The sequence below is a fragment of the Tiliqua scincoides genome, chromosome 2, assembly GCF_035046505.1.
Source record: "Tiliqua scincoides isolate rTilSci1 chromosome 2, rTilSci1.hap2, whole genome shotgun sequence".
NCBI classification, from domain to species: Eukaryota; Metazoa; Chordata; class Lepidosauria; order Squamata; family Scincidae; genus Tiliqua; species Tiliqua scincoides.
The window spans coordinates 252,440,827-252,454,394 of record NC_089822.1 but is presented as its reverse complement, the minus strand read 5'-3'; the positions used below and the strand labels follow the sequence as shown (position 1 = coordinate 252,454,394).

At 45.9% G+C, this 13,568-nt stretch overlaps 1 long non-coding RNA gene and 1 pseudogene across 1 annotated transcript; one reads left to right on the top strand and one right to left on the bottom strand.

The window, feature by feature from the left end:
• Positions 1–937: 937 nt before the first annotated feature.
• On the bottom strand, positions 938–9,532 carry LOC136642234 (uncharacterized). Its single transcript, XR_010793978.1, has 4 exons — positions 9,448–9,532; positions 6,125–6,244; positions 3,625–3,723; positions 938–1,475 (listed from the first exon to the last, which is right to left on the bottom strand). It is a non-coding gene; the product is annotated as an uncharacterized lncRNA (long non-coding RNA).
• Positions 9,533–13,027: 3,495 nt separating this feature from the next.
• LOC136643528 (5S ribosomal RNA) lies at positions 13,028–13,145 on the top strand (annotated as a pseudogene).
• Positions 13,146–13,568: the final 423 nt, after the last annotated feature.

Here is a 13,568-nt window from a genome sequence, read left to right as displayed (position 1 = left end):
TAAAGCAGGCAGTGGAGCATTACGTGGAACAGAGACTCCCTGGATCCCAGCTCACAGAAACATGTCAATTGCTGTTGTGTAGTTTTTTAAAATTTCAGATCCAGTTCCCGGATCTGAAGGGAACACATTACATCACAAAGAGATAAAGCATTATCTAAAATACGTATATAAAAATCTAGAACACTGGCCAGAAGAGGGAAAAATCTGAAAATGCAAAGGTGAGTGGGTTTTGTTTGCCTCAACAAGTCCCTGGTATTCAATATCTTTCAATCTAGAGCATCACCACACAGAGCGTTGCCCCACCCACGGTGTGGGAGGAGGTCCATCATGTGGGTGACATGCTGGCCTCCCGCACTGGGTGATGCAAACCCTAGTTATGCCACTGCTGGGAGGGAAGTGTGTCGAGCGGAGTATGGACCTGCTTGCTCTCCCCTGGAACTGTTTGGCCTGAACTGGGCCTCCCAGAAGTAGTTGGCAGTGATGTTATGTCACCACTATATCCGGGTGCCACGCTTTGGGCCACAAGCATCTGGCTCACCGTAGCTGTAGTTACCATGACTGCCTGGTGAGTGGGGGGCCCCGCTTGAGCACCCCGCATTGGACCCCACTGGCCCTGCAGGCAGAGGTTCAGTGTGTTCTCTTGGATAGGTTTTAGCAAAGGGTTTAATAAAACTTCAGATTGCTGAGGCTGAGGCCACTCAACTATGTCCAAGACTGAAGCTGAGAACCAGACTGAAGAAAGTACTGTCTTTCTTGGATGTGAGAGGCTGGCATTTTTCAAATGATAGCTGTATTCCCAGAGTTGACTATGAAGGATAATGTTGCATGTACCCTCCACATCTTCTGCAGAGAAGTACCTGGAGCTATGTTGAGTCCTCCAATGCCATAGAGGTTGATTTTAAATCCTAGAGGAGCAGATCCCTGGAGCTAACTGGATATCCCCCCCCCCCCGTCTCATGGATAGACTCTTAGCTCACCGTTAAACCCATAGATCAAGAACCAAGCAAGGAGCCTTTCCCCACCAAAGTTTGCTTTTGGAAAAGTGAAGAGCTCAGCATCAGTATCACCATCAAAAAATGCCACTTGTCCTGCTGAGTAGTCCAGAGAAACCCGTACCCGTGTGGGGTGGTGGCACAAGGACAAATTTGTTCTGGGAGTAGTGATTGACTGGTACTGGCCATCGATACGCTGTACTCCCCAATATCCTCCACTAGGGTCAAGGACAATTGGCCCATTTCTGTTTGCAGACTCTCTGATAACTCCCACACCCCACCAAGTTCCCCCATCCAACACTTCTACTTCCCAGCAAATTTTTCCCGAGGTGAAGCTTTGCTGGCTTAGAACGCTGGCCATAAGGTTGAACCTCAGGGGACCACTGTTAAGTTGTTGCTCCATGCCTTTCCATCTCACGCTTTTCAGATCATTCGAGAGGTAGAGGTGGGGATTATTTGTGGCAGGGTCCAGAGTTAGTTTTGCTGTATAGAAGAGAGAGGGAGGGAGGGAGAAGGAGAGGGAGGAGAATCATAATCAGTTGCACATATTTTCTTTCTTTCTTCTGTTGTTCTTCTTCTAGCATTTTATAACAGGCAGCCAAGGAAGAGGCAGGAGTGTTCAGCACCACAGTCAAGGAAAACAGGTAAGTGATGGGTGCGGGAGGGGAAAACCACGGATAAATGAATGCTCGGATATTGGATTCATGGATACGGGTGGTGGTGGTGCCCATACAGATGTGTGCCTCTTGATGGGGATATGTTCTCCAATCCCCATTGTTATGCGATTAGGTCATTAAGCAAACATTCAGCCCAAGCTATTGCCTTTGTTGTGTAAACAGACACTCCTTGCCAAACACTCACTGGCTGCACAGGCTACCTGATATAAATGGCCTCTTCCTTGCATTAAGAGCCTCTTTGTTGTGTAAACAGACACTCTGCTGCAGGCTACGGGAGACATGATTGCCTCATTGAGAGCCTCTTTGTTGTTCTTTGACCACCGTGGTGTATGCGGTCCATCATTAAGTGAATGGTTGTTAAGCAGTGTGTGCCTCATTGTATTTTTGTCTTCACCGAGTATGTAAATTGCTGAATTTGTTTTTATTGTGAATTATTCTTTGGTTTGTATATTCATCCGCTACCTTGGGACTATTTAGATATGTACATCTTTAGGTGCCACATGACTCTCTGTTGTTTCTGTTATATGGGCCAACCTGATTACCTCCCCCATTTAAGTTTTAAACTCTTGTACTGGTGAAATTTCAGACAAATAGATTGAAATATATAATAATTCAGTTTTACTAATTATGCAGCAATATAACAAAATATGGTAATAATACTGTTGTCCCCCTCACCCCATATCCACAGAAAAAATGCTCCTGCTGCTACCAGGGGTACTTGCAATCTTTTAGAAGCAGGTTACCTCAGAATGCCAAATGCAAGGGAGTGACACCAGGATGCAGGTAACTTGAGGGCTCCCAGAGGCATCTGGTGGGCAACATTTATACGGGAAGCTGGACTAGATGGGCCTTTGGCCTGATCCAGCAAGGCTCTTCTTATGTTCTTATAATGGCAGCATACCCTATACTTACTGTTGCTCCCTGCAAGCCCTCCACACTGCTTCCTCTTCAGGCCTGCTTGTTAGCACTTACCTTCCAAATGGCTTCCTCTTTATTCTTGGAGCGCAGGCGCTAACAAGTGCTAACAAGCCGGCATGACGAGGAAGCCTTTTGGAGGGCATGCGTAGAGGAACCTCTTTGCACTTGCTTGTTAGCGCTTGTCCTCCAAACGGCTTCCTCTTCGTACTTGATTGTTGGCGCTAACGAGCCTGCACGACAAGGAAGCCATTTGGAGGGCATGTGCTGAGGAACCTCTTTGCACTTGCTTGTTAATGCTTGTCCTCCAAATGGCTTCCTCGTCGTTCCGGCTTGTTAGCGCCAACCATCAAGTGCGAAGAGGAAGCAGTTTGGAGGACTCCAAAGAGGCAAACAAAACAAAAACAAATGAGATGAGCCTGAGGGAATTTGTGAACTGCGGATATCTGACACTGTGGAAACTAAGTCCATGGATACATGGGGTGGAAGTCTCTGAAAAGGGTGTATAAAGCTGCCCTGGAATTTATGTAGTGCCTGACACTCAAAAAAAAGATGTTCAGAGCTCCCAGACATAATTTTCCTTGGCTTGGTACACATTTGTAATATGAGTCCCTCTCCCACCCCCAACATCCCCTGCATATTTTGAAGGAACAATTTCTGACTTTCAGCATCTTTTCGTTTGCATCATCTGAGCAAGATCCTCCACAGCTGTGCCCACTTCCCATTGATCTCAAAGTGTGAGAGACATAAGCATAGGCTTAACTCTCTCATTGTACACAATGGCACTCAAAACAGGTCACTTTTAATAAGGTTATATCCAAAGTGAGGGGGAATGTGTCACAGCTTAATTTGTTTATGGCAGACCGCTCTCCGAGGCACAGAAGCTGGGCCTGTGAAAAGATTGCACTTATCGACACAGTGACCGATGGCTTCATCTCCTGGGGTTCAGGTTTCCTTCTGCATTTTGGACATCTTTGAAATCAAAAGCTTAGCAAGGCACATCCCTTGGTCAGCGATGTATTGTTCAGAACTCAGCTTACCTGTTATGCTGTTTTTAGCGGCTGAGCAAGGAATACATTTTTGCAGGCACATCGGGATCCCGTTTGGTGCAAACTTCCCGTCTAAAGAGTCATGGGGAACTTGGAAAATACAATAATTGGACTTTAGAAGAGGATTGCCACCCAGTCATGAGGTTTATAGTTTTCTGTACTGAGAGAGAGCTTTTGATCTAAGCAGCAAACTTGTTATGGACACATAATGAGTTGAAGCCTCTCCCCACATGATTCTGTGCTACTTTAGGTTGTCCCCCTTTCTCTCCTCTAAGGAGAGGATGGACGCAGCCCAGAGTGGCACACACAACATCGCACCGGGAGTGGCTGACACCCCTGCTGCAATACAACTCTGTGAGTTGTGGTGACTTTGGCTGTGATTCAGGGCCATTTTGGGCTTGCCCCCTTTTCTCCTCCTATAAAAGAGGGAGGCCAGAATGGTGCACAATCATGGCCAGAGTGGCTGTGAGTTGCAGCCACTTTGGCCATGATTCACCTGGGCCATCCCACATCCCCTCCTTTATAGGAGGAAAGGAAAGAGGTGACCTTCAGCGGCAGAATGCCTGGAGTTATGATTACTGGCATGCTGCCACTCTAGGGTGTCTTTTTCCTCTCCTCCTATAAAGGGGGGGCAGCCTAGAATGGCGCTGAATGGCAGCCAGAGTGGCCGCAACTTGCAGCCACTCTGGATGCAATTGCGCAACTGCCCATCCTTTGTCAGGAAGAGGGTTTTTTTTAAAAAAAAAAGTGAAAAAAATGGCAGAGCTGCCAGCTTCTTTCTCTTTAAAAAAAAAGGGTGGCTGGCAGCACTGCCCCCAAAGTTATGGTGCCCCGGGTATTTGGCACTGGCCCGGATCTGAGTGGCTCCTTAGAAATTGCTGGGTAAGGATGAAGTTCTCCTTACGTCAAGGAGACCTTAAGCAGCCACAATTCCCACTCTGGATGTGGCAGAGGCTGCACCCACCCTGTTACACAGCAGAGTGAGAGTCGGGTTAGGACTGGGCCTAACCACTTCTTGTGGCAGTGAATTCCATTTGGTAAAAAAAGTGTGATTCATGTTTGTAAGTAAGAGTGAATGCATGCAGTTTGTTGATACACACACAATAGCTGAGCTGACTTAACAGGAAGCATAACTTGAGGTGCATGAATTGTGATTTGGGAGTATACAGAGATTTCCCAGCACAGTGCTGTGTCTTGAGTCGCTGGCCTCCGGATGCTTCCTTCCTTTTAGAGGAGGCCTGGGACACTGGGAAGTCATGATGGGTTAGAAGACACTGCAGCTATGAAAGTCACCATGGCAGGCTGTGACTATGAAAGTCACCATGTGCATGTGGCCTTAATGGGTAGTGACCTATTTTCCCACAACAAAATACAGTGTGCACCACTTAACAACAGGGATACATTCTCCAATCCCCACTGTTATGCAATTAGCTTGTTAAGCGAACATTCAGCCTAATCTAGTGCCTTTGTTGTGTAAACAGACACTCCCCCCCCCCCCCCCCGCCAGAAACTAGCTGGCTGTAAGGCTACTGGAGATAGATTGCCTCTTCTTTGCATTAAGGGGCACTTTGTTGTGTAAACAGACTATGGGACTGCAGGCTATGGGACTGCTTCATTAACAGCCTCTTTGTTGTGCTTTGACCACCGTCATATATGCGGTCCGTTGTTAAGCAGAAGGTTGTTAAGCAGTGGGCACCTTTACTGTTTGCACAGTGGAAAAATACAACATACAGGTGTCCTGTCCCCCCATGTCCAAGGGGGATACGTTCCGGCTGATTCCCAAAACTGGATATTAGCAAACCCTACACATATTCCCCCATTGTACTCATGAAAGCGAAGGAGACAGTGAGAACCTAGTTGCTAGAGAAATGCTAGAGGAAGAAGCGGAGTCTAGTGTTGTTGCTGTGTGCCAACCTCTGCTGCCATTTGCTTTCTGTTAGCATTCTCATTGTCACCTCCTCTAGCAGTTACAAGTCTAGGTTCTCACTTTCTTCTTCCTTTTCTGAAAAGTTTTAACTTTTCCAAAAAGCATTGCAAATGAAGAGAGATGAGTCATGATTGGGATGGGGGGAACATGAGAACTAGAGGTAAATGAAACCATGCATATGGGACCTGAGGATACAGTGTTGTGGTGGTGGTATTGTACTTGCAGGGGAAGCAAGGGGGAAAGGTTTTGATCCTTTTCAGCAAATGAGGGTGCAATCCTAACCCACTTTCCAGCACCAACATAAGGGCAATGCAGCTCCGAGGTACGGGAACAAACATTCCCTTACTTTGAGGAGGCCTCTGTGGGTGCCACCGAACTGCAAGATGCACTGCACATCCCATTGGCACAGCTATGCCAGTGCTGGAAAGTGAGTTAGGATTGGGGCCTCAATTACTAACCTGATATTTATTGTATTTTTTAAAAAACCATGTCAATATGGTTTAAGGGGGTAAAAACCACACCAGCCCTTATAAACTTAGAGAAAACAGAGAAGACATTATTTACCTTCGAGAGAGAGAAAGATCACAACCAGTGTCAGAGCAACAATTCCAGCCAGCAAAATGCCCACACTGATCTTCCACCAGAGAAGACTGGGACGAGGAAGAGGAGGTGGAGGAGGTGGACCTGTGGAATGGAAGTTGACGGTGAAGTTCTGTCAGAGATGACACTAGCCTCTGCATCTTCTGAATTGGCTGCCCACTGTCTACGCTGCTTGCATGCAGAAGCTTCACTAGGGTTTGCATCACTAGTGATAGGGTGCCAGAGCTCATTGTGTCATGCCCATGATGGACCTCGTCCCCTACCAGACCACACAGAATAAGTTTCAATGTCATATGCAGAACCTAAATGCAGTGGCATCACTAGGGTTGATGTCACCCCCCCCCCATTAACTTTATTGAAATGTGTAACAGTACAAGTCACCCAGTAAGTCAGTGACTGAAAAAAACCACTGGCCAACTCGGTGACACACAACTGAATCAGGGCCCAATCCTATGCAACATTGCAGCACTGATGTGTCTACAGTGCAGCCCTGAGGTAAGGGAACAAACGAGACCTCCATGGCTATCCCCCCCAGTGCAGGATGCAAAGCATGTCCCATTGACACAGCTGCATCACTGCAGGAAAGTTGGATAGGATTGGACCCTAAGAGTTCTGGTATTAGCTCTGATACATGGAAAAGAGAGCTGACTCACATTAACACCTTATTGGTTCCCTGCTGTGTCATAGTAACAAGTAAGTGTGGGTCTTACCTCCGGTTGTATTTACAGGGACAGAGCAAGGATATGCTCTCTGTAAATAAAACCAGAAGCCCCACACTTGCAGGTTTGACCCAAGGAACACAGTAAAGAGAAAAATGAACTGCTCCTTGCTTGAGCAAACAGGAAGCAGAACTTTCTGGCTTACATCAGCAGTTGGTTGGAGGGCGGAGATGGCATACTGAAAGGCACCCCAAATCCTTCACCCCCTTGCAATCAGCCACTGATGCGACCCACCCCTGTTGGCATCATGCATGGGCTGGCCATGATCCAAATAACATTATCCAATTAACATCTTGGCTCAATTCAAATTGCTGGTGCTGATGTATAGGGTTGGCTTGGATGGTATTTTTTAGCCCAAACCAGCCACGTGCTATTTTGGCTCTGAGAGCTCCTGTAGCCCCTCCCTTCACTTCTCCATTTCCCAAAACTACTTTGTACAGGTACCTCTAAATGTAGTTTTAAAGAAAATAACCAGGAAGTGCAGAGCGGGGCTAGGACATGGGCACATCAGGAGTGCACATGGCTGCAATCATTCAGTTTTAAAAGTTTGGGTTAAACAACAGCATCTGCATTGACCTTGTTGTCAATCAGAAGGTCGCCAGTTCGAGGACACCAGCAGCTCCCTGAATGGTGAGACCTTGAAGCAGCTGACAAGCCCAGCTGAGTGATTCCACCTGCTCTTGCTGTGAGCAAGAAGAGTCTTGGCTGCCCTCCATGTGAGAGATGGAGCTGCTTGTCAGCCTGCGTGGGAGGCACTGGAGGCCAGAAGTGAGACCAAACCAGGAAGATCCCTTCTGAAATGTTGTTGGTTCTTGAAAGAGAGAACCTCTATGATTGTAAAAATCCCCTTGAGGGATTTAGAAACTCCTGCCTATGTAAACCGCCTTGAATAAAGTCAGAGGAGTAATCCGATGACCAGAAAGGCGGTATATAAATACATTCTTGTTCTTGTCAATCTGGGTGTCTTGTGTGCTCCCTGAGGCATCTGGTGGGCCACAGTGAGATATAGGAGGCTGGACTAGATAAGCCTTTGGCTTGATCAGCAGGGCTCTAACACTTTAACACCTGGGCCCAAGACATGTCCACAAAGCCCTTAGCCACAGAAATGGGGCCAGTGGACAGAGCCTTTTCAGTGAAGGCCTCTACATTTTGAAATATATTCAAGATGTGTCAGACCCACATTAGACCACTTCATAGATGGCCATGATCTCTCCCCCCCCCCCCAATTATGGGAGTGCCTTGATTGGCTACTCCAGAGAGGGACTTCTGAACTGAGCATGACAAATCTTTTACAATCAGATTGTGGGGTTTTACTTTTGAGGAGTGAAATGCTGTTGGGTAAGGGCAGAAGTAAAATTCCCCCAAATTTGGCTTCAATTGACTTTCAACCTAGTGCAGTGTTTGTCAACCACTGGTACAGGTACCACCAGTGGTACTTGAGGTGTTGTCGAGTGGCACTCCCAAGACCCCTAGGCAGCTGCCATGCGGCAGCGAGACCAGTGACACGATGCAACAATCAGTGGCAGGAGGCTTGGCAGGCATAGTTCCAAAGCATACATTTTGCATACTCAAAAAGCCCTCTCATCCACCCTGAGCATCTAACTAGTGTTGGTTTCATCTCATCTGGCCTCCCAACCCAGAACTAACGGGTGATGATGTCATCACCAGTTACTTCTGGTGGTACTTCCAATAGGTGGACCATGCAATGTGGTACAGAGGGGGACAAATGTTGAGAAACGCTGATCTAGTACAACGCCTAAAATGTATCTTCTGCTTTGGGAACAAAAAGTCCACTTTGTTTCTCTGCTTTTTTTTACAGATCTTTGCTTTGGAAGGAACTTGTCAGTTTCAGTTTAGCTCTGTAGACAGCTCTGAGTTAATTTTCCAGATGTTTCTAGATCAGAAGTTCATATTTCTGAAACAAGGCAGGGAACAGCCCCCCTTCCTTGGTCTAAACAGCCCTATTTGTGTATGGAAACAATTCACATTTTTCAGAGGAATATCTGCAAATGAAGCCCTAAATTAGATTTTACCAATTGCAGGCTTTGGGAACCCTTACAGTATACCTCTTTCCCCACTCTTCATCCTTTTCAGCAAAATCCAATACATGTCTACGCAAAAGTAAGCCCCAATGAATTTAGTGAGACTTACTCCCAGGTAAGTGTGAATAAGACTGCAGTCTTTGTTTACTATCTGCAGGCCTGTGGTACTTTTGCTCAGTTCTAAATTATCTAACTTTCAAGTCTAGATAAAGCTGATCATGAACCACGTCCCACTGAAAGCAAAGAAACAAGTTTATTCAAGTCCCATGACATTCAACAGAGCACAGCCCTGACTTGATGTCACTTGGACATCTAGAAAGTGAGAACTCTGACTCAGAAAGATCACACCCCAAAGCACCTTCTCATTTGGCCCCGTATTTTCAACATAGTGTTAAGAGCAAGGTTTATCTCGATGCTAAATCTTGTCTAAATCCTGGCTTCTCTAACCCCTTTTAAAAAACAAAACTGCAACACTACAAAAGGAATAGAGTAACAGTCCGGCTTAAAAGACAGTTTCAATCCATACCTTTGGGTTTGTAATTATGTGGTCTTTTGGTTGGATCTATGCTCATATATCCATCTTCATCTTCCATAGCTCTTCTTCAATGCTGAGTTCCAGTGTGATGGACTTTGGAAGAGGAACTGGAAGTTCCTTTCAATTCTAAAAACTGCAGTCCTGATGCAACTATGTAAATGGACTTACAAAACTAACCTCCCAGCTGGTTAAATCAGCTTCACTGACTTGGAATCCATGGATGACCTTTTCTACTGGTTTATGCTCATGGCAGGCAACTTCTAGATGACCACTAGGCTAGCCCATCACTCCCGTGTAGCTTATAGAACACATTTTTTCTGTCTTATACAGGCTCAGTTGTCCCCATCCAGCAAGTGGATTTATCCTGAGGTTACTCCTTCCATCTATGCTCCCTGCTGTTATCAAGCAAGACTCCAGGTGTGCTTCACTCCAGAGAGGAAGGAATGAAGACAACAAGACTGTGAGATGAAATGGGAGGGAGGCTGTGGCATCTGCTGATTAACTGGTCATTTTAAAGGGAGAGATGAAGTCACCAGGTTATTGTGATGAGGCAACACTGGTTAGACAGTACTGGATGGAGCAACAGCCTCACACCAGCCTAGCTACTGCACATTTTTCCCAGGGGCCACAGTCAAAGACTTCAGATCCTCCTTCCTACAGCTTCACAAACATAGCCCTGTACCTCCAGGAGTCATAAGATCCATCTTGGATCAAACCAAAAGTCCATACAGAGTAGTTCAGTGTCCTGTTTCCCAGTGGCCAGCAAGATGCTCTCAGGAATTGCACAGCAGGTTATGAAGACAGTAGCCCTCTCTAGCTGTTTTTCTCCAGCACCTGATATTCAGAGGTACACTGCCTCTGAACAGGAGGTTCCATTTAGCTATTAGAGATGATAGCTGCTGCTATTGTATTCCCTTCCATTAATGCGTCCAATCTCTTTTGAAGATCATTGAAACCTGTGGCCAATGCGCATCTTGCCACTACAAAGTTCATACATTAATTACATGTTGCAGGAAGAATGGTTTTGGGGTGCACAATCAGAAAACCAAAAGGTACAGTGAATGCTCAGCCTGCATAATAATCAGGCTGCATCTGTACCAGCCAAGCAGGTATCAGGGTGGGGCTGGGCAGCATTTATTGTGAACCAGCAAGGCTGATTTCCTGGCAATGAGTTCTGTGTGGGCAGAGACATGACTAGAATGCCAGGACGAGGAGCTGGGCTCTGACAAGTATGGAGCTGCCCTGCTGGTTAATTGATTCAGAACATACATTCAAATGATGGGGGAAAGCCTTAGCTGCTTCATGGCTGTGAACATGTTGTGTTTCCAGGGCAAGGGGTCTGTAAAAAAGACAGTAGCACCTTTAACTATCCTCTCCCTATCCTTTGATCCTAGGTGAGATCCAGTAACTTAGACGGGCAGGAGGTCTGGTCTAGAGGGTAGAGCCTCCATTTGCCTGAAGATAACATCCACAAGGTCCCCAGTTCGAGGCCACCGGCACCGTGCGACCTTGAAGCAGCTGACAAGCTGAAACCGAGCTATTCCATCTGCTCTGAGCCTGGGAGGATGGAGGCCAGAATGTGAAGCCAGATCGGAATGAAACACCTGAATGTAGTGGTTCTTGAAAGATAGAACCTTCTTTCAATTGTAAAAATCCCTACAGGGATTTAATCAGCCTGCCTATGTAAACCGCCTTGAATAAAGTCTTGAATAAAGACCAAGAAAGGCGGTACATAAATACCTGTACTATTATTATTATTATTATTATTATTATTATTATTATTATTATTATTATTATTATTATTATTATGACTTTAGCAAAGGTTGCAAGAAATACCTGGTGGAAGGGTCTTTTAGTGGATATTAACCACGATAACTGTGTGGAACCTCCTTGTACAGAGGGAGTACAATGTGGAAGAGATGCCCCTGCTTTGATCTCATTGCCTGGAATGGCTCCGAAGGCAAGGAGGAGGGGCTGCTTACACGGTGTGTTGAGGCACCTGCAAAACGTAGAGCTGTGCTCCCCCTCTGGTAACGCCAATGATGCAGCCCGTTGTTTTTTCGACAGCATTTTAATAGAGACAATTCATCAAAATTAATTATTCTTGATTTTTTTATTACTTTTCAATTTTTAGCAGTGGAGAGCAACTGTTGCTCGTCACTCTGGCCTAATGTCTTTTTACCTGTTGCTGATATTGTCCTTGTGGGTTAGTCTTTTTTTTTTTAAGACTGTGAACCCTTTTAGGACAGGAGACACCCCATTTATTCTGCTTTGTGAACTTTATTAAAACATGAGAAGTGATACAGGCATCCCCCCCCATATAAGCTTGCATACTTACAGCATCCTGTAAAAAGAGGAAACATTTTTGCTTGGTGCCAGCAGTAAGTACCTAAGTGACATTAATAGGCATGGGGTGGGGGGTGGGAGTGGAGAATTGCATATATAGGATCTGCAGATGTGGAAGGATGTCATATATTATTATTATTATTATTATTATTATTATTATTATTATTATTATTATTATTATTATTATTATTATTATTATTATTAACAGTATTTACATACCGCTTTTCAACTAAAAGTTCACAAAGCGGTTTATAGAGAAAAATCAAATAACTAATGGCTCCCTGTCCCAAAAGGGCTCACAATCTAAAAAGATGCAAAACGAACACCAGCAGACAGTCACTCAAACAGACACTGCCGGGGTAATATATAATTACTTTTAATAATATTTTAAGCCATTCTGCCCAACGTTGCATATATGCAATGGGGATGAAATGTGTGCACCTGTGGATTCGGCAGAAATGGGCTAATAATAACACTTTTGTATTTCCCATCAGCTTCCTTGCATAAAGCCTTTGTGCAGGGACCTGGAAAGCTTCCTTATACTGAGTCAAACCATTGGTATGATCAGTATGGTTGGCACTGCTTGGCTGTGGCTTTCCAAGGTTGCAGGCAGGAATTTTCCTCTGCCCTACCTGGAGATGCCAGGGATCAAACCTGGATCTTCTGTATGCAAAGCAGGTTTTCTGCATGCAAAGCACCAAGTTGTGCCCAGGGGTGGAACAACTTCCCCTGAGCTATGGAACAGGACTGGTCCATCCATGAAGGGAGGTGAGGTAGGCTGCCTTGAGCAACAGATGGACACTATGTCCATTGGCATCTTCCACAGCCAAACCACCCTGTCCCCACACACCTCCTCTAAGTCTTTGCAGTATAGCAGGGATCAGCAACCGTCTTCTGCATTGGATATGCATGCACGAACCTCCTGATTAGGCCATAGAGCTAAGAAAAAAGAGAGGGGCATGGCACAGAGAGACGCTTGCCCAGACAGAATGACAGATCGGGCTGTTGCTTTTTCTACATAGTATCCTCGCTGTGGGGACTCGCTGGTGCTTAATAAGATCTCTTCTATGCATGAATCTCAAGACAGTCATACAGCTTCTCTCCAGTGAGGATTCTCAGGTGTACCCTTAGGTTGGAGCTCCAGCAGAACTTCTTCCCACACAGAGAGCACTCATGCCATTTCTCCAGCCTGTGGACTCTCTCCTGCCCAGCCAGCTCTGATTTGTTATAGAGCCTCTCACCCTGCACATGCCCAATCTCGTCTGATCTTGGAAGCTAAGCAGGGTCAGGCCTGGTTAGTACTTGGATGGGGAACCGCCTGGGAATACCGGGTGCTGTAGGCTTATACCATAGTCTTTCGAGACTGAAGGTTGCCAACCACTCTCTGGGCATATGATAGCCTTTCCCCCATTAGTTCTTGCTTACTGGGCTGTTGGCGGATGGGATGAAAGAGAACCATTGCCTGTGTGGGTGGCAGCATGATGCTTTTTGCTATGAAGGAAGAAAAAGTAAGGTATACGACCTTATCTGTATCACTCTCACTAAGCAAACCTAATCCTTCCAGCCCAGTACTATGACTGCAAGCAGCTCTCCAGGATCTTAGACTAACAACACAATCCTACCTAAATCCCCCCCCCCACTTGTAGATGCAGCCATGCCACCAGAGCAAGTGCTGCATCCTGTTGGAGGGCCGGTCCTGGAGATCTACTCTGAGTAAAGGAACATTTGGTCCCTTGCCAAGGGGTAAGACTTCTCTGCCCCAGTGG